The sequence below is a fragment of the Giraffa tippelskirchi genome, chromosome 4, assembly GCF_054371585.1.
Source record: "Giraffa tippelskirchi isolate mGirTip1 chromosome 4, T2T-mGirTip1v1.2.pri, whole genome shotgun sequence".
Taxonomy (NCBI): domain Eukaryota; kingdom Metazoa; phylum Chordata; class Mammalia; order Artiodactyla; family Giraffidae; genus Giraffa; species Giraffa tippelskirchi.
The window spans coordinates 14,650,445-14,672,825 of record NC_137278.1 but is presented as its reverse complement, the minus strand read 5'-3'; the positions used below and the strand labels follow the sequence as shown (position 1 = coordinate 14,672,825).

The 22,381-nt window shown below is 38.7% G+C and overlaps 1 long non-coding RNA gene across 1 annotated transcript in view; it reads right to left on the bottom strand.

Moving 5' to 3' along the window:
- LOC145545168 (uncharacterized) overlaps positions 1-21,336 on the bottom strand; it is a 32,122-nt gene extending 10,786 nt beyond the window's left edge. Inside the window, exons 1-2 of the long non-coding RNA XR_014081927.1 lie at positions 21,268-21,336; positions 232-425 (exon numbers count right to left, since the gene is read on the bottom strand). This is a non-coding gene — a long non-coding RNA (uncharacterized LOC145545168). The remainder of the gene's footprint in view (positions 1-231; positions 426-21,267) is intronic.
- Positions 21,337-22,381: the final 1,045 nt, after the last annotated feature.

Here is a 22,381-nt window from a genome sequence, read left to right as displayed (position 1 = left end):
AGAATCACAAGTGAAATCAGCTGTGGAAAATAGCTTTGTCCATCTGTGGATAATAGCATCAAATGGACTCAGAGAGGCTCAAAGGAAATTGAGATGGAATATAAATTCAGTTTAAAGTGTAGCTGGAAAAAACAAAAATAAAGTGTAGCTGGAAGCACCAGTTTCTTTAGTCTTCCAAAGTTATAATATTGAAAAAATCTTTTAGGCAGTCTGATTTAATATAAAGTTCACCTGATTAGTATCTGAAAGCCCCAGGTTAGAATCTCAATGATGACGTTGTCTCTTATCATCTCCTTTGTGGTCCCGAGATCCTCTTCATTGACTGTGTATCTGCTGGGGTTGTGTGCCAGGTCTTCTTCACCTCCTAAAGTTGTCCAACACCCCTAGATGGGTTCAGCATCCTCATGAGTCTCCTCCTCTGAGTCCTGGGGTAGGAGACAAGGTCAAAGGTACTGAGGGGTCATACCCTTGCAAAGGCCTGACTAACAGTACAAAACAAGCAATTCCAGGAGTGGAGGTCACCACAAATACTGATGTTGACCTAAAAGTGATCTTAGGGATTACACAACAGACACAGTTGAAGCTGTTAGAGCCATTGGAGCTTTCTTCTGCGAACTGTTTTGTATTATTGCATCATGAAGATCTATTTCATGGTTTATATATTGTCTACAATGAATACCATGGCTGGTTAAGTTAGAGCAAGGTACATACATATATACCATTTTTGAAACTGATCATATTATTGTTCAGTCAGTAAGTTATGTCCAACTCTGCAACCTCATGGACTGCAGCATGCCAGACTTCCCTGTCCTTCATTATCTCCTGGAGTTTCCTCAAACTCATGTCCATTAAGTTGATGATGCCATCGACTATTAAGAGTATATCAGATGAGCTGAAATTTCTGTGGAGTCTACAAACTGAGAAAAGTCAAGAAAAACACTGAAACAAAGAATCTCTAAGGATCTTTCAGACCTAATATTTAAGAAATTGTTATTCTAGATTTGGCAATCTGATAAATTCTTACAGGGCTGCTTCCTGTATTATTGACAGATAGTTACCTTCATATTTAGATTCCTGTAGGGAATCTTTGAAATAGTGTTATAAGGGAGTTCTAAATAAATTACTTTGAAAAAAAATGACACAAATAAATTTAAAAAAAAATAAAATTGTTGATGAACTTCCTGTTTCAGCTCCAAAATATAGAGAACTGGAAATTGTGTCACCATACACAATGAGAAAAGAGCTGAAAAAAGTGAAAATTGTAACTTCTCTGAAATTCATCAGAGAACTGATGTTGCAGAAAAACCAACTAATCCAAAGTGTGGGGAGAGACAGTGACTGCAGGTCAAAACAGTCCCAGTGACTACAAAACAGTGGCAGACTTTTTCAGACAACATACAAGCCAGTGGGATTCCCAGGCGTCTCAGTGGTAAAGAATCCACCTATCAATGCAGGAGAAGCAGGAGACACGGGTTCAATCCCTGGGTCAGGAAGATCCCCTGGAGGAGGAAATGGCAATCCACTCCAGTGTACTTGCCTGGGAAATCCCACGTACAGGAGCCTGGCAGACTACAGTCCACTGGGTTGCAAATAGTTGGACATGACTTAGTTACTGAGCACACACACACACATACAAACCAGTAAGAAAATTCAGCTAAATGTTTTATCATTTCTTAAAGGCAGAGTGTGGGCTACCATGAGAGCATAAAGCCCCTGAGGACCAGTCATCGGGGTGTTTTTTCCCATTTCAGGCTCTTTCTGTACGCCTTCCTAATAGGCACTCATGCTGAAAGTTAAGAACCATTTAAGAAAATTTCCACGCTGCCGACTTTTGAAGAGTAACAGCAGTCAAGGCCAAAATTCCTGCTAAATCCATCTGCCCTAAGTAACAAAACCTTAATCTTTAGTAAGAGAGGAATAAACACTGCCAACTTAGAAGACTGCAGAAATTTACTGCAGCTAGAAGAAACGAGAGGGAAACCCACACCTCGGGATGAAACGTGAATGCACACCTGTCCCAGCAGGGGATGTGTGGGAACTCTGGGCTTTCCTCTCCACTTTGCTGTGATCCTAAAGCTTCTCCAAAATAATAAAATCCTAGTAAAAGTTTTTGTTCACACAAAAGCTTATGCCACAATGTCTACTGCTGCTTTACTCATAATTATCAAAAAAAATTGGAAGAAATCAAGATGCTATCAATGAGTTAATGAATGAAGTGGAATTTTCAGAGATAAAAAAGAATGAGCTATTAATTCATGCACTAATGTGGATGAATCTCAAATGAAGTTTGCTGAGTGCAACACTATAGATATTTATGCGCTGTCCTGGGAAAGACAAAGCTATTTGAACGGAAGATGGATGGCGAGTGCCTCGGTTTGAGGGGAGAAGAGAGCAGTGGGCAGCAAGCAGAAAACACAAAGGAAATTCTAGATGATGGAATGTCATGTGTGGGACTCAGGTGATGGGTTCATGAGTTCACACGTTTGTCAAAGCACCTGGCAAAACTGAATTTTACTTTTCGCAAAGAAAAGAAATTGAACAGACTTTGGGGGATATTCAGAATGGAGGTCAGCCTGTTATCAATAAATCTGCTATTACTACAAATGTCTGACACAACTGCACTCAAGAGGGTGCGGATAAAGGAGTTGGGTGAAATCACTTTGGGAGGGATTTCCCTGGTGGTTCTGTGGTTAAGACCTCACCTTCCAGTGCAGGGGCTGCAGTTAAATTCCTGGTAGGGTAGTTAAGGTCACACATGCCTAGCAGCCAAAGAAACCAGAACATTAGCAACAGCAGCAGTATTGTAACAAATTCAATAAAACTTTTAAAATGGCCCACATCAAAAAAAAAATCTTTAAAAAATAACTTTGGGAAGTTTTCTTGATGCTATAAGGATGGAGACAAAAAGAAAACTGTTTAAGCACTGCTCTCTTGTTGGTAAAACAACCCTTCATAAAAGAACATATTAGCAACTTAAAAACTAATTTACACTTATCCTAAACAAGTAACTATATACTTTGTAGATGATAAGAGCCAAGTTACTCACTGACAGAGAGAGACACTAGAGAGGAAGTTTAAAATGAATCCTACTGTGCTAGATTAGAACAGCTGGGACAGCAAAATAGGTCACAATATCATTTAAGATTATAAACCAGAGATTAAAATCAATATCCAAACAGCTTGAATATTAAGGCAGCTTGAATAAATAATCAAATGAATGAAAGAGTAAGGACCATTATTTTCAGAAAAAACTTCCAATTAATAAATGTAGAAAGAGTGAGGAAAATAGAAAAATCACAATTAGAACACCATGGCAAGCATTATTGCAGGCATGAGTCCTTGATGAATGCTGTAATTAGTGGACAAAACTTTAAAGAGATGCAGAAAATTTTTGTAACCTCAAAGTCTCTCCCACAAAATACATATTCACTGCTGCTGTGGTTTTAACATGTGTCTACAAGTGTTCTGATAATTCTTCCTCTGGGAGAGGGAGCCTAATTCCCCTCCCTTGGGTATGAGCTGCACTTAGTAATTGGTTTCTAGCACATACAGTATGAAATGGAAAAACAGTGAATTTACAGTGGAGAAATCTGACAGAAACTACTTAACAAAGTGATAAAAGTGGAGTGAAAGTGCTAGTCACTCAGTCATGTAGCTCCAGGCTCCTCTGTCCATGATTTCTCCAGGTAAGAATACTGCAGTGGGTTGCCATTCCCTTTTCTAAAGGCTCTTCCCAACCCAGTGATCAAACCCAGGTCTCTTGCACTACAGACAAATTCTTTCCCATTTGACCACCAGGGAAACATATCCAAGTGATAGAGGCCGCCAGAAATTAGGTATTATGACATCAGATACTACTTCTTTGGTGCAGTAATGAAGGCACATCACCTTGATGATCTGTGCAATCTGTGATGACTTCAAACATTAGTTCAGCAAACTGTGAGAAAATGTCAGGAACATCCAACCTGAGGTGCCTTCAACAAAACACCTAGTATTCTTCAAAAGTGTCAAGGTCATTGAAGACAAGGGCATGATGAGTGCACACAACATTAGATAATGAGTTGACTCTTAGAACTGAGAAGGGATACTAGTGAAAACGACTGGAGACATCTGAATAAAATCTACAATATTCCCACCTAAAATGGAATGGAGGTTCTTTAAAAAGCCAAAAATGGAGCTACCATGTGATCCTGCAAGCCCACTCTTTGATCACATATCCAGATAGAACCATAATTCAAAAAGATAAATGTACCTCAATGTTCATTACAGTACTATTTACAATAGCCAGAACATGGAAACAACTTGAATGTCCACCAACAAAGGAATGGATAAAGAGGATGTAGCACATTTTTTACAATGGAATATTAGCCATAAAAATGATGAAATAATGATATTTGCAGCAACATGGACCTAGAGATTATTATAGTAAGTGAAGTAAGTCATAAAAAGACAAATAGCATATGATATCACTGATACATGGAATCTAAAAATCTGTCATATTATTGTTCCAGTGTTACTTTTTATTTAATTTCTTTACTATATAATATATTAACATGATATTAAGTTGAGTGAAAGGCACAGAAAAAGTCTCTGTACAGTTTGCACCTTTTCTGTAACCTCGTAGTCTTTCAAAATAACTGTCATTGATCAGCCACTCCTCTGTTTGGAAATATAATTCCTTCCCTCTATACTGTTTAGGGTAATATTCCAGGAGTTGCAGGTCATAGTATTATTTGTATGAACTCGCTCTGAAACCAGCTCTACCTGATGACACAGCTTCCATTTCAGCTCTGTTAGCGGGGGTTATACTCTGTACCAACTTCCCCTCCTGTGCTCACATGCACTCAAGTTTGTCATATTAATATTTCTTAAAAGTGAATGTGCTTCCAAAATAGGAGGCAAAGCTAGGCTAGTATCATGTTAGTTTTGATTTAAAATCTATCTATATCTGTATATAATACATAAAATAAAATTTAAAATTATACACATGCACAAACTACACTGGCATTCAGGCTCCAGTGGACATTGCTGGATTAGACTGAGTTCTTTTCAAAGCCCAGATTCAGTTGCTCTGGAGTCTTTTTGGAGTAGATGTGTATGCAGGGCAGGAAGCAACAGTTAGAACTGGACATGGAACAACAGACTGGTTCCAAATTGGAAAAGGAGTATGTCAAGGCTGTATATTGTCATCCTGATTATTTAACTTTTATGCAGAGTACATCATGAGAAACACTGGGCTGGAAGAAGCACAAGCTGGAATCAAGATTGCTCAGGGAAATATCAATAACTTCAGATTACAGATGATACCACCCTTAAGGCAGGAAGTGAAGAAGAACTAAAGAGCCTCTTGATAAAAGTGAAAGAAGAGAGTGAAAAAGTTGGCTTAAAGCTCAACATTCAGAAAACTAAGATCATGGCATCTGGTCCCATCACTTCATGGCAGATAGATGGGGAAACAGTGGAAACAGTGACTGACTTTATTTTGGGGGGCTCCAAAATCACTGCAGATGGTGATTGCAGCCATGAAATTAAAAGATCCTTACTCCTTGGAAGGAAAGTTATGACCAACTTAGATAGCATATTAAAAAGCAGAGACATTACTTTGTCAACAAAGTAGCCATCTAGTCAAGGCTATGGTTTTTCCAGTGGTCATGTATGGATGTGACAGTTGGAGTATAAAGAAAGCTGAGCACTGAGGAATTGATGCTTTTGAACTGTGGTGTTGGAGAAGACTCTTGGGAGTCCCTTGGACTGCAAGGAGATCCAACCAGTCCGTCCTAAAGGAGATCAGTCCTGGGTGTTCATTGGAAGAACTGATGTTGAAGCTGAAACTCCAATACTTTGGCCACCTGATGGGAAGAGCTGACTCATTTGAAAAGACCCTGAAGCTGGGAAAGATTGAGGGCAGGAGGAGAAGGGGACGACAGAGGATAAGATGGTTGGATGTCATCACCGACTCAATGGGCATGAGTTTGGGTGGACTCTGGGAGTTTGTGATGGACAGGGAGGCCTGCCGTGCTGAGGTTCATGGGGTAGCAAAGAGTAGGACAGGACTGAGTGACTGAACTGAACGGAACTGTGATTTTAAATAGTCATGGCTGCCTTGAATGAAAATGAATTGAAGTTCAACCATATTCTACCAGCAGAAACTATTTGACATTGTTCTAAGACAATTTCTTGCTAGACAGCTTAGTATCCTTCAAGTCAGTCTACTACTTTCCAAGGTATCTTGCTCACACTTCAAGTCTTCAACAGGAGATTTCTGAGCGTGCCTCAGAGTTTTATCTTTGAAATATATCAAGCTGATAATGGCTGAGAAAATAAACACACGACCAGAGTGCAGGGTTTCAAACAAGTGTCAGAAAGCATGACTTCCAAATCCAACATGAACAGCTAAATAATTCTCTCAGATCCTACGTGTTTTCACATTTGTGAGAGGTAACTCTGAATGCCCAATTATCTAACATGGTGCATATTTTCACCTGTAAACACATAATGTGTATCAAATTGGAAAATGCTATTAATATTATCTATGCTTTGGAAATGTAAGAAATTAAACTGAGTGAGAAGAAAAGCAAGTGAAAAGAAAAATATTTCCAGCATCAGTGAAAACATTTCTCTCCACCGTATGGCATCTCTGCATGATTTCCCTACAGTTTTTAAAACACACACCTTGAACTGATTCAAACTATTGAGGTCAGTAAGTCCCCTCTTTTTTAATGAATTTTTATTTCTAAGGTAATTTAGAAAAATAACTCATATTCTTCATTACTCCTGTATATTCATACATTTAGTCCAAAATGTAAATATATAAAGATTCAGGTATCAGTTAAAGGCAAAATGTGATAATAAAACAGGGATAGGATGTATTTACAAATACTTTTATCCCAACATAAGGATATTTGAATTTTACCATTTTGAAAAGAAAAGGTATAGGTTGATGCATTTAGTAAGTGACCTTCAACAACTATTTGACATACAGTACAAGGTACTGAACATGTGATAAAAATAAAACCATGTATAATACTGTACATAATATCATGAGTAGGATAATATGAGAATGATTTAAGTCTCAGTTGGTTTTCAAAGGAATAAAACAGAAGAAAAAAGAAACCTAAGAAAAATGTGATTGATATCAATTAGCTTGAATTTCCATCTATGTGCAATGTAACACTGTCTCCCTTGTAACTTCACTCTCCCAAGTGAGCTTTTTTTTTAAATGCCACACTGCCTTGCTCCATAATGAGAGTTGCCAAATTCTTCCCCTCTCCCAAATGCCACCAACACAAGGCTAGGGCATCCAATGCAAGGTGTATTGAATATTCAGGAAAATAGAAGAGGTTTACAAATAAGCAAAGAGTAGCACATACGTGAGTTGCAATATTGTACTTTTGGGAATCATGCAAGAACAAAAGCATCTTGGTGGAGACCCACTTTTGTTCTGAAATTAATTTAAAACTGAATATTATAAATCTCTATCCTTAATTCTATTGGCTACTTAACTCTCATGGATTTCTCCTGAGCAGCTTTTTCTATGAACTCAGTCTACCATCATATCTCTGTTTTTATTTGTCCACTTTCACCCCCACTTCGCCTTTACCACTATTGACCCCAACTCCCAAATCTTGACAAATGCCCCTGTTTGTCTTTGCTTTCTGATCTTTATTCCACAAGTCAGTGCAACCTATTAAAGTATTTCCTTCAAACAATAACAGTTCTCTCCCTATGAAGATCTGTATGGCCAATTTTAAAGTAGCATGATTTCCTGTATACCTTTAATGACACTAATTGAATACCTACTAGATGTGATCTTCTTGCTTCCATTGAATTTTTACAATTCCTTGAAGCAGTTACTATACTGGGAGATGCACATGGAAACTGAAGCCATCTCAGTCAAGTAACATAGACCAAAATGGGGAAATGACGGTTTTGTAAGTCTGAAGTTACAGCTGGGAAGTGCAGAGTCAAGATTTCACCCGGATCTACTTTGTCAACAGTACAAATCTATGTTTCAGTTTGTTAATATGGTGTATCACATTGATTGATTCGCATATATTGAATAATCCTTACATCCCTGTAATAAACCCAATTTGTTCACGGTGTATGAGCTTTTTAATGCGTTGTTGAATTCTGTTTGCTAGAATTTTGTTGAGGATTTTTGCATCTATGTTTATCAGTGATGTTGGCTTGTAGTTTTCTTTTTTTGTGTTGTCTGTCTAGTTTTGGTAACAGGGTGATGATGGCCTCATAGAATGAGTTTGGAAGTGTTCCTTCCTCTGCAATTTTTTGAAAGAGTTTTTGAGGGATAGGTATTTAGCTCTTTTGTAAATGTTTGATGGAATTCACCAGTGAAGCCATCTGGTCCTGGGCTTTTGTTTTTTGGGAGATTTTTGATCACAGTTTCTATTTCAGTGCTTGTAATTGGGTTGTTCATAATTTCTATTTCTTCCTGGTTCAGTCTTGAAAGATTGAACTTTTCTAAGAATCTGTCTATTTCTTCCACATTATCCATTTTATTGCCATATCATTGCTCATAGAGTCTGTTATAATCCTTTGTATTTCTGCATTGTCTGTTGTAACTGCTCCTTTATCATTTCTAATTTTGTTGATTTGATTCTTCTTTCTTTTTTCTTGATGAATCTGGCTAAAGGTTTGTCAATTTTGTTTATCTTCTCAAAGAACCAGCTTTTTAAATTTTATTCATCTTTACTATTGTTGCTTTCTTTTCTTTTTCATTTATTTCTGCTCTGATCTTTATGATTTTTTGTGCTAATTTTGGGGGTCTTTTGTTCTTCTTTTTCCAGTTGTTTTAGGTGTAAATTTAGGTTGTCTATTTGATGTTTTTCTTGTTTTTTGAGGTAGGATTTTATTACTATAAACTTCCCACTTAGAACTGCTTTTGCTGCCTCCCATAGGTTTTGGGTTGTCGTGTTTTCATTTTCAATTGTTTCTAGGAATTTTTTCATTTCCCTTTTGATTTCTCAGTAATCTGTTCATTATTTAGAAAAGTATTGTTTAATCTCCATGTGTTTGTGTTTTTTTACAGTTATTTGTTTTCTTGTAATTGATATCTAATCTCATAGCACTGTGGTCAGAAAAGATGCTTGATATAATTTCAATTTTCTAAATTTACTGAGGCTTGATTTGTGACCCAAGATGTAGTCTATTCTGGAGAATGTTCCATGTTCACTTGAGAAAAAGGTGTATCAATGTGATACACCATATTAACAAATTGAAATATAAAAGCCATATGCTAATCTCCATAGACGCATAAAGAGCCTTTAAGAAAATTCAGCACCCATTTATGATTAAAATTCTTCAAAAAATGGGCATAGAAGAAACCTTCTTCAACATAGTAAAGGCCATACATGATAAGCGCACAGTAAGCATTATTCTCAATGGTGGAAAATTGGAAGCATTTCCCCTAAGATTAGGAACAAGACAAGGGTGTCCACTTTAACCACTATTATTCAACATAGTTTTGGAAGTCCTAGCTAGATACAGCAATCAAAGAAGAAAAAGAAATAAAAGGAATCCAGATAAGAAAAGAAGAAGCAAAGTCCTCACTGGAGATGACATGATACTATACATAGAAAACCCTAAAGATACTATCAGAAAGTTACTAGAGCTAATCAGTGAATTTAGCAAAGCTGAAGGATACAAAGTCAATACACAGAAATCACTTGCATTCCTATATACTAACAGTGAAAAATCAGAAAGAGAAATTAAGGAATCAATCCCATTCACCACTGCAACAAAAACAACAACAACAAAAAACTATCTAGGAGTAAACCTACCTAAGGAGACAAAATAACTGTATACAGAAAATGATAAGACATGGATGAAAGAAATCAAAGACAACATAAATAGATGAAGAGATATTCCATGTTCCTAGGTAGGAGGAATCAATATTGTGAAAATGGCCATACTACCAAATACAATCTACAGATTCAATGTGATCCCTACTAAATTACCAATGGCATTCTTCACAGAAGTAGAACAGAAAAATTCACAGTTCATATGGAAACACAGAATAGTCAAAACAGTCTTGAGAAAAGAGAAGGGAGCTGGAGGAATCAACCTTAATGACTTCAGATTATACTACAAAGCTACAGTCATAAATATAGCATGGTACTGGCACAAAAACAGAAATATAGACCAATGGAACAAGATAGAAAGCCCAAAAATAAACCTATGCATCCATAGGTACCTTATTTTTTTACAAAGGGGGCAAGAATATACATGGAGTAAAGACAGCATCTACAATAAGTGGCTGGGAAAATTGGACAGCTACATGTAAAAGAATGAAATTAGAACACTTTCTAACACTATACACAAAGATAAACTCAAAATTGATTAAAGACCTAATTGTAAGACCAGAAATTATAAAACTCTTAGTGGAAAACATAGAACACTCGAAATAAATCATAAATCAAATCAATAACTCAATTAGTCAAAGCAAGATCCTCTATGACCCACCTCCTAGAGTAATGGAAATAAAAACAAAAGTAAACAATTGGCACCTAATTAGAATTAAAAGCCTTTGCACAGCAAAGTTTAGTCACTCAGTCGTGTCTGACTCTTTGTGATCCCATGGACTGTAGCTCACAGGCTCCTCTGTCCATGGAATTCTCCAGGCAAGAATACTGGATTGGGTTGGCATTTCCTTCTCAAAGGAAACTATAAACAAGGTGAAAAGACAACCCTCAGAATGGGAGAAAATAATAGCAAATGAAACAACTGACAAAGGATTGATTTCCAAAATATACAAGCAGCTCATACAACTCAATACCAGAAAAACAAACAACCCACTCAAAAAGTGGGAAAAAGACCTAAACAGACATTTGTCCAAAGAAGACATACAGATGGCTAACAAACCAATGAAAAGATGCTCAACATAGCTCATTATTAGAGAAATTCAAATCAAAACTACAATGAGATATCACATCACACCAGTCAGAATGGCCATAATTAAAAAGTCTACAAACAATAAATGCTGGAGAGGGTGTGGAGAAAAGGGAACACTCTTGCACTGTTGGTGGGAATGTAAATTGATACAGCCACTTTGGAAGATGGTATGGAGATTCCTTAAAAAACTAGGAATGAAACCACCATAGGACCCAGCAATCCCACTCCTAGGCATAAACCCTGAGAAAACTGAAATTGAAAAAACATGTGTACCCCAATATTCATTGCAGCACTCTTTACAATAGCTAGAACATGGAGGCAACCTAGTTGTCCATTTACAGATGAATGGATAAAGAAGTGTGGTACATATACACAATGGAATATTACTCAGCCATAAAGTGAGTGAGTGAGTGAAGTCTCTCAGTCGTGTCTGACTCTTTGCGACCCCATGGACTGTAGCCTACCAGGCTCCTCCGTCCATGGGATTCTCCAGGCAAGAGTACTGGAGTGGGTTGCCACCATAAAAAGGAACACATTTGAGTCAGTTCTAATAAGGTGGATGAATCTAGAGACTATTATACAGAGTGAAGTAAGTCAGAAAGAGAAAGATAAATATCGTATACTAATGCATATATATAGAATCTAGAGAGATGGTACTGATGAATTTATTTGCAGGGCAGCAGTGGGGAAACATAGAGAACAGACTTACGAACATGAGGAGAGGGGAAGAGAGGATGAGATGTACAGAGAGAGTACCATGGAAACTTACATTACCATATGTAAAATAAATAGGCAATGGAAATTTTCTGTACATCTCAGGGAAATCAAACAGGGGCTCTGCATCAACCTAGAGGGTTAGGACAGGGAGGGAGATGGGAGGGAGGTTCAAGAGGAAGGAGACATATGTACACCTATGGCTGATTCATGTTGATGTTTGACAGAAAACAACAAAATTCTGTACAGCAATTATCCTTCAGTTAAAAAATAAATAAAATTTTTAAAAAGTACAAGTTTACTTTACTTTTAAATGATATGACACAAGTTTGAAAAGATGAGATTTATATTAGGTACATCTACTGGACCTTATTCAAGGTGTGATCTTCAGGCTTCCCAGGTGGTGCTGTGGTAAGAATCTACCTACCAATGCAGGAGATAGCAGAGACATGGATTAGAGCCCTGGGTCAGAAAGGACCCCTGGAGAAGGAAATGGCAACCCTCTGCAGTATCCTGGCCTAGGAAATCCCATGGACATGGAAGCCTGGTGGGCTACAGTCCATGGGCTTGCAAAGAGTCGGACAAGATTGAGTAAACAAATACACACAAAAGCACACACTTCAGAATCTATACCCAACAACACTAGGGGCCTGGTTGAAATGAGGAATCTCAGGCCCCACTCTAAAGCCACTGAATCAGAATCTGCATCTTAACCAGACCCTCAGGTCATCCTCAGCATTTCTGAGTTTGACACTGACCTATAACAACATTTTATCTCCAAAATAGTCAACCAAAAAGGCATATTAGCGAATTAAGTGGAAATTGTCAAACGTGATGATTTAACCCTACAAATACAAATATGATGTCATCCTCATGTGTATGAACATATGACTCTCAGGTGAACAGATGTCTGTTTAGCAGAGATCACTAACTCAATTCCATGGCAATGGTGATGTCATTGGTAGAGCCGCCCACAGTCATTGACAAAAATCTAAAAGAGGAGCATCAGCAGAGAGGCCAGCCTACCTCCGTTTCCATCCCCCAGGCCGGTCCATCTGAGTCACGGCTGCTCCTGGACTTCAGAGCCAAGCGGTGCGGTGGTGGAGTTAGAGGCAGTGCAGATGTGGCCGCCCCCTCCCTACACCCCCTCGGCCACTTACCTCAGCTCTGCCCGCTCTATTTCTGGACAGGTGACTCAGCTAACACCAGTGAGTAATTCTCAGATTGATGATATCACCCCACTTCCTCAGCCTGAAATCAAACTTTCACCATCTCTGTATCCTGTCTGTTTTCCCCTCCAGCAAAAAGGAAAATGTCTTGAGGCCGCTGAGGCTGCAGTGTAATGTGATGGTATCCCAAATTCACAGTCGTGCAGACCTTTCTGAGATCTCACTGAAATGCAGACTCTAATTCAGGAGGAACAGGTGGGAGGAGAGACTGTTTCCAAGAAACTCCCAGGTGATGCAGGGACCCACAGTTAACAGTGACTTACACTGGTGATGACTTGTAAAACTAGCAAAACTTGTTTGGGAAAAGTTATTTGGAAGTAAATATCAAAAATCTTTGGGCTTCCCAGGTGGCACTAGTGGTTAGAAAAAAAAAAAAACCTGCCAATGCAGGAGATGTAAGAGATACAGGTTCAATCCCTAGGTCAGAAAGATCCCCTGGATGACATGGCTACCCACTCCAGTGTCCTTGCCTGGAGAATCCCACAGACAGAGGAGCCTGGCGGGGCTGTAGGGTCACAAAGAGTTAAACATGACTGAAGCTTATTAATATGCACACAGACACATCAAAAATCTTTAAGTATATTTTGACAATGATTGTATTGCTAATGAATTTCTACTAGATAAATATTCAGGAATATATGCAAAGATTTGGACAATATTCTTCACATACCTAATACAATAGTGAAAATAACCCAACTCTTCTCAAAGTAGAGTTTTGACCCAAGAAATTACCTGAAATTACTTCATCTGAAGTCACTTGAGCATAGGTTACTGAGGAAAAAATGCTCGCATGGAACTGCATTCAAAATATAATTTAAAGCAAAATATAGACTTGAAATTTCATGTCAGGGTTAATCTCACATTTTTATTACTTTATCTGAATATTAAGAAATATGTGGATTATTATATGTGGATCATAGAGACTTTAGAAGGATATGCAGAAAAGGGACTATATTATCTTCTAAGTACAATATCTTCTAGCTGCATAGTCTAGAAATTGGAAGTCTCTTTTCAATTGTGGTGCTTAACACAACGCAATCTGAATCCCGATAGAACCCTCCTTATCCTGGGATCCACTCTCCAGTGACTGTTGGCTCAAGTCAGCTTCATCTCTGCATTCCACACACACCCCCCCACACACTCCTGGCCCCTTCACCCTTTGCTGTGTATTTGGAGAGCAGACCTAGTTTTTAGCTCCACACTTCTAGGGATGTTGCTCGAGACCCTGCATGGTGGCCTCTGAGTTAGGGCATCTTGGCTCCTGCCTAGACTCAGGGTCCAAGGCTTCTGGTCACCAGGAGGAAAGATGAGGGTGCCTTTTATCCTCAGCATCAGAAGCAGTGAAGGGACACCAGATGTTTGCTGTGGACAAGATGTCTGACTCGTGTTAACCTGTTGACACCATGGGAACCTCACAAACTCCCAAGGAGGTCTCTGCTGGCCTCTGGTCCCCTGAGGATGCTGAGACAAGGCACAGAGTGGAAGAGCCTGTGAGCTCACACGCGCGAGAGACTGCTGAGCTGGTCTGAGTCTAAACCCTCAGGCTCCTGACTGGCTCTTCCAACATGGATGACTGAAAGCTAAACACAGCTTCCAAAGCAGTGTTACTTTCTCCAGTGCTTCAATTACAAAGGTTAATTTACCAAAGCAAGATAGCCATCGATGAATCTCTCTATTCATTGCTTTCAAAGGAATATGTTCATCATGCTGGATTGTATTGTGATGCTACACATATGCACATAGTATGCAGTACAGCGGGTCTCAAACTTTCCAAAGCTATGGTTTTTCCAGGAGTCATGTATGGATGTGAGTTGGACCATAAAGAAGACTGAACACCAAAGAATTGATGATTTTAAACTGTGGTGCTGGAAAAGACTCCTGAGAGTCCCTTGGACAGCAAGAAGCTCAAACCAGTCAATCCTAAAGGAAATCAATCCTGAATATTCATTGAAAGGACTGATGTTGAAGCTGAAGCTCCAATACTTTGGCCACGTGATGCGAAGAACTGAGTCATTGGAAAAGACCCTGATGCTGGGAAAGATTGAAGGCAGGAGGAGAAGGGGACGACAGAGGATGAGATGGTTGGATGGCATCATCAAGTCAATGGACATGAGTTTGAGCAAAGTTTGGGAGGAAGTGAAGGACAGGGAAGCCTGGTGCACTGCAGTCTGTGGGGTCACAAAGAGTCAGACACACTGAGTGACTGAACAACAACAGAATTCACTTGGGAAAGTTGAGAAGCCCACTATCTACCACCCAGGAGTGTCTCTTGATACAGACCTTAGGGTCCATCACAACCTGCTCCCCAAGTGATTCTGAGGCAGCTTCTCTGCACATCAAACTTCAGAGACTCTGTTTTCAGTGATGCCCCAGAAGAAAAATCAATAAGGAGACCCTTTGGTGTCCATGTAATGCAACTAGTCAAAAAAAGTTTGGGCACATATAACTGGCAGGAGAAAGGCCAAAATAAATACCAGATTTCAGGTACAAACCTGTCAAAGTGGCTGTTTTACTAATTACACGCAGGGAACAAAAAGGGCATTTCTACAGTACTTGATGAAAAATAATATCTCAACTAAATATTATATTTAAATGTTATGAAGTGGTTTTAATGCCGTATATATATATACACACAATGTTACCTTAAGATAACAAGATTAGTCAGAAGATTCTTGTTAAGGAAAACATGTCCTCAAGCAAAATACATTGTTATATTGACTAAGACAAAACCATGTAGAAAAAAAGTTTGTCCTTTTCTCCTCCTTGATAACCCCAGACCCCTGTCTCCTTCTCAAGGGCCCTGGTCCCCTTTCTCCTCCTTGGGGACCCTGGACTTCTTATCAACCTTCCTAGAAACTGACTCTCTCATTTCCCTGAATATGTTTCCTCAACAGTAAATTTGAGATTGAGTCACTTATTCAACATTTACTGAGCTTCTGCAATTGAGAAAAAAAAATCAGTTGAGTCTTCTTTCATAGTCTGCCCCCTCTGTACAATTTATTTTGAATATTAAAAATTAAATCCTGAAAACAATTCATGTGGCTTAGTGAGCAATAGATTTGCATTCTGTCACCTTGTTTGTTGTTGTTAAGTCACTAAGCTGTGTCTGACTCTTTGTAACCCCCTGGACTGTAACCCGCCAGGCTCCTCTCTTCATGGGATTCTGCAGGCAAGAACACTGGGGTGGATTGTCATTTCCTTCTGCAGGGGATATTCCTGACTCAGAGATCGAACCCATGTCTCCTGCCTCGGTAGGTGGATTCTTTACCCCTGAACCACCAGAGAGCCCTAGTCTTTCACCTACACTGTTATTAAGCCTGGGGAGGTTATCAGATGATCATACATAAGCAATATTTTTTCTACTCAGATACTTTGGAAAAAGAAGTGGGCAACCTGTTTGTTTCCACATTTTAGGAAGTGGAAAAATGTCCTGTGATGCTACGCATACCAGGAATGGTAATAACAACAACAATCAAAAAAAAAAAGAAAACAAAACAAGAATCTTTAAAGTCATGAACTCTTGTGATGAGAAGTCTATTATTAGTGACTGCTTCTCCTATGAATTGTTTCTCTTTAGATATTTCAGATAACTCAGCAGCAAAAATGATACTTCAGGAGTCCTTCCTGATGGAATAGGCAACAGAGCATCATTTTTCCCTTCACTCATCTCAACATTAGAGTTACTGATAACATGTACTTGTGACCGGGTGGAAGAATGGATCTATCACCCTGCCATCCTTGTACCATTATTAAAGTGCTTAAGATCTTGAAGATAAAAAGATATTCTGGGCAGTGGCTCCTATTGGGGGGAGATGTTCAAATAAAGAAAAAAGCACCAGGGCAATCAACATTTTCCCCTGCATCAGAGGCATATTTATATTCCAGAAGATTAAAAGTTGCAGTCTCCACAACTGTCTTTTTTTTTACCACCTTCAAAGCTAAACATAAAAGTAGTTCAAAAGAAGGTACCGTAATAACCTCCCTTAACCTGCTGACATCATGCTTGCCCTTGGTGTGGGATTATAGGCAGCATGCAAGCAGGTGCAACCATTCAGCGAGCAAAAGTCTCCAATGGAATAGAAAAGAGAGCCTGGGAATAAAACCCAGCATACAAGGTCAACTAATATTTGCCAAGAGAGCCAAGAACACTCAGTAGGAAAAGGACAGTCTCTTCAACAAATAGTGTTGGAAAGAATGGATAACCATCTGAAGAAGGTGAAATTGAACCCTTATCTTATATCACTTGTGAAAATTAACTCAAATTGGATTAAAGACTTAAACATAAGACCTGATACCGTAAAACCCCTAGAAGAAAGCACAGGGAAGAAATCTTGGCAGTGATATTTTGGGATATGACACCAGAAGCACAAGCAAAAAAACAAGTGGGACCACATTGTAGCTGGCAATGGTCTTAACCAGCCACCAGGCTCTGACATTTTAAGGAAAACTGTCTTGTCACCAAAAATGAAAGCATTCTGAATGGTATGCTTCCCTGAACTGGGAGATTTCTCCAGAACAAAAATATCTAAGATCTGACTTAGAGAAAACACGGAATTCCTTTTATTCCTATGCCACCCAGTGGTGGGGTGGAAACAGCTCAGACCATCTCATGAGAGCCATGGTTTGTTCTGTTCTAAGACTTTGGTAAATCAATTGCTAAGCTCAGTAATTATTAAAAGTTATTTTCATGTTTTGTGTCTGCCAGGTAGAAATACTATATATCGCTGTACTAACTCACATCTCTTTTCAAGACCTCATTTAGTGATCGCGTGTCAGTAGCTTCAAACTGACTATGATTAGAATATTTACACCATGGAAATTAATGACTTATACAGATGAAAGCATTTTTTCTGGAGAGTGGGTAGTTAAACATTTCCCAGTTACAGTTACAGCGTCATCAGATCAGGTAAGATAATGTCATCTCTAAATGATGCTCATGGGGAAGGAATTGGCACTGGATATTCTAAATGGACAGTACTCTAAATTATTTTGGTTTGCTTTGCAAGAAGGTAAAGAAGCCAAGATGCTCCCTCTCTGTCTCATATAAGCACACATATTCAACACAAAAACAGGTGTGTTTTTTTTTAATCAATTTCTAATCTCATTACTTTGAATTGCCTCAGGATTACCATTCCATTTTTCCTCCTACGAAATTCCTATTTATTATTTATGTAAGACCTCGTTCAGTTGTCACTTTTCTGTAAAAGCATTGTCCACATTCCAGGCATCCACGGAAAGTTCATAGCTTTGTGCTACTTTCTCAATGACTCCTACCCCAACGATTCTTCTTAAAATTGTAACCAACCAGCACTGTCACTGATCCTTGGCATACTCTTTCTTCAGTACTCTGCTTCATCACATAAGCACATAAAATGCATTTTTTTATCCTCTCTTTTAAATTCCATGAAGGCCAGGAGTTCTTACATATTTCATGTGCCTAAAACAGTCCTTAGCATGTAGTAAGCACTCAACAAACAGTTGATAAATGAGTGAATTACATTTGCAAGGGTGCAGTGTGAAGCTGGGTTCCAAAATGAGACAAATTATTTACCAGCTCTGTAGCCTGCGGAAATTACTCAAATTCTCTGAGCTTTGCCTTAGGGTAGTTATGAGAATTAAATCATGTAATTGGATATTTAACCTGAACCCCACTGACCAGCGCCTTGTACAGACTTCAAAAATGTCCATATCATTTCCTCTCAATAAGTCTTTGTTTCTTTAGAGATTTCATGTTCACTGAAGCCCTATTGTTGTTTAGTCAATAAGTCACATCCAACTCTTTGTGACCTCATGGACTGTAGCCCTCCAGGCTCCTCTGTCCATGGGACTTCCCAGGCAAGAATACTGGAGTGGGTAGCCATTCCCTTCTTCCCGATCCAGGGATCAAACCCAGGTTGCCTGTGGCTCCTGCATTGGAACACATATTCTTTATCACTGAGTGACCAGGGAAGCCTCATGGAGGCCCCACGTGCAGTGTTAACCCTGTGACCCTCATGGCCGTGAGTCATCTCATCCCCCACTACTCTTACCCATCAGACAGGAGTCCTATCTGACCACCCTGGGGCGATGAAGAGGAGCCGAGACTGGATCTCCATAGACAACCTGCTTAAAGGATAAAGCACGTTCAGCCGCTAAGAGGAAGCTCACTGCTGCAAGCTCTGATTCGGGCCATTACTATCATCCCTGCCCAAACACGGAAAAGCACTCGCATGGTGATTAACCTTGAGATTTCAATTATGAATGAATGAACGAAATGCCTGATGACCTGTTCTAGATTATTAAACATGAAACATAAAGCATCAAAAAAAGGCATTAAATTATTCAATGCCAGCATTTGGGAGTTCAAGGGTTTGAAATCTTTTCTCATGTTGGATCATGCAGTGAGGCCAGACACGTGACTCCCTGAGCCAGCATGTCAGCAGTGAAATATCAATATATGCTGAAGGCAAACTGGGAAGAGACTGGATGCTACGCTGAGTCAATGCAGTAAAACAAGGGTTTTGTCAATGATCCACTTCAACCTGGTGATTAAATTCACTTGAAGTGCCTTCATGGAGTTTTGGCTTTCTGCTCATATTTATTCAAGACAAAGTCTTTTAAGGCATACCATTATGCCCTGTTTTATCTAATAACCACAGGATTTCATTCACTTAATAGGCAGTGGCATTGCTCCAGGTGTAGTAAGAATTGATATGATATTTCATATAATGTACAAACTACATTATGAAACTGGAAAATAAAATTCCTTGAAAAATACCCTTCATAAAAAGCAGAAAGTTTTGGGAAGAATGCTTTAAAGATAGAGTGAGCCTCTTTTTGTTCATGATCTTCATAGTGAGTTTAAGAGTAGAAAATATTTCCACAATATTCAGGAATTCAGAAGTCTCTGGAAATGGTCTGAGAAGGTTAACCAAACTATTGATATTATACAAGCCACAGAAAATACGATGTGACTTAGAAGTTCCCACCTGCTCCTTGTGGTCTGAAATGTTTCTTCTGTGTCCAAACCAAAGTAGAGGGCAATTTGATTCCATTTTTCCTAATTCACCCTGTAGAGTATGCATTTGGAATGTTGGAAGATGTATGTGAAAAATTCCCACCAGCTTTGCCTGACCGAGTATGACAGTAATAGCTGTTAGGGCTGAGATAACACACAGTTTCCAAGATCTATGGTGACTAAATATTGCTGAAGAGCCTGACCACAAAAGGTAACCATTACTTGTGTGTTGGGAAGGAGGGAGACAGAAGGACACTGACATTTAATGGGGGGTCATCACAAGACGAGTATGAACCTTAATATGAGTCTCAGCCAGTCCTCTGAAAGCACGCCAGAGTGAATGGTACCATCTTCACTTCTGACTCAGAAAGACTTGCAAATAATCTAAATTCATTCTCTGTTCTTCAGAGAAAAAGAAAATAGAATTTATCTCCTGGCAGACCTCTGTAGAAAACTCCATAGTAAGATGAGTTCTCAGATCCTGATATCCTCAGGTATTTGAGCAGTACAGCAGGAATAACAATACATAACTTGCAGAGTTACTGTGAGAATTAGAGTTTATGTGTGCATACACATCAGTGAACGTTATACTCTATAAATACTAGTTGTACCGCACTAGTAAAAGTACCCACTCTTGTTAAAAAGGTCATATTATTATTATCACTGTGGGGCTTCCCTAGTGGCTCACTGGGAAAGAAACCACCTTCAGTGCAGGAGATGAAGGTTTGATCCCTGGGTCAAGAAGACCCCTTGGAGGAGAGCATGGCAACCCACTCCAGTATACTTGCCTGGAGAATCCCATGGACAGAGGAGCCTGGCAGGCTCGAGTCCATGGGGCTGCAAAGAGTCAGACATGAACAACAACAACTATTATCATCAGGACATGTTATTTGTCATCTACAGTATATGTTGCTAGAAAAAGAAGGCCATTGCTTATGCAATACTTAATGCCTGATAGGCATTTAGATATTTGGGGGGAGATAGATTGGGGTTTTAAAAATTGTGCCTGATCCTCTTCTTCATCTTTTCATTTCTATTTACTCTAATTTGGGAGAAAAATTATTTCTAAATTAAGCATGATTTTTAAAATAATCCAGGGTGGCTTCCCTGGTGGCTCAGTGGTAAAGAATCAGCCTGCCAATGCAAGGCACATGGGTTCGATCCCTGATTCGGGATGGTCCCGGAAGCCACGGAGTAACTAAGCCTGTGCACAACTACCGAGCCTGTGCTCTGCAACAAGAGAAGCCACCTCAATGAGAAGCCTGTGCACCGCAACAACCAAGCCCATGCTCTGCAGCAAGGGAAGCCACCGCTTCTCTTCTCTTGTTCAGACACCATGTGACCTCCCAACGTGACCCCATCACTTTGTTTTTTTAACATTTTCTTACTTTCTGACACCACAACATATTCTAGGCTTACCTTGCTTTTTCTATTCCCCAAACCTGAAATCAGCCATTTCTTTAAGGACCCCTGTCTCTTTTTATTGGAACCTAAGATATGGTTGCTAAATGTGGTCATTGCTATTGTGGTGTCACTGATTCTAGACTCTCATAGTGGAAAAAACTAGAAAATATATGCACGTACATTCACTCTTGTAGATAAAGATACAGAGAGATAAAGACAGATATATTAGATAAATAAAGATAGGCCAGATGGATGATAGACAACAGATAGATGTTTTATGATATTAATGAATTTCTTAATATTAAAAGAACCTTCTTATATTCTTATAATAAATGTAACTTGGCCATAGTGTATTATTTTATGTGCTGTTGGTTTCTATTAATACTTTTTTTGAGTATTTTTGCATTAATTTTTATAAGAGATGTTGACCTGCAGTTCCTTTTCTTAATTGTTTATTGGTTTATTTTTACTGTCTCTACTGGGTTTGGGTTCATTTTTTTCCTGATATTTTGAGCTACAAATTTAATTCATTTATTTTAATGCTCTCCATTTTATTTAGTTTAAAAAAAAATCTCATGAGTTTCTCCTATCATACAAATTAGAGTTAAATCTGGATAATCATTAAGGCAGATCTTGAGGATATTTATCAAACCTAATAGAGGATCCAACCATTTAAGCATCTATGAAATAAGGTGATCAGACAACAGAATGCAGAGATCACAATGGCAAGTTCATGTTTCACTCTGAATTAGAGTCACAAATCTTCACTGATGAAGTAAAATTCTAGTCTGTACTCTGTAGAAAAATACCTTTGATTTTTAAAAAGAATAAAAAATTAATATTTAAATTCAATTTCTGCTTAGCAAATGATATACATCTTCCCTTTCTTTCTGGTAACTAGCAATAGCTTCTTACTATCCACTTTTCAAGAAGGTGGAAAATTTTTTAGCCAACTGAAACTTTTAGTAACTGAAGTTCTGCATCATCATTTTAAAATATCTTCATTTTTAAAGTAATTACCCAAATCCCCCTACTCCTCTCATTTTGTATTATATTTTTCTACAAATGAAATAAAATCTCATGTTTATGGGCACCAACTCTGAAATACTCTAGGAAATAACACAAAGCT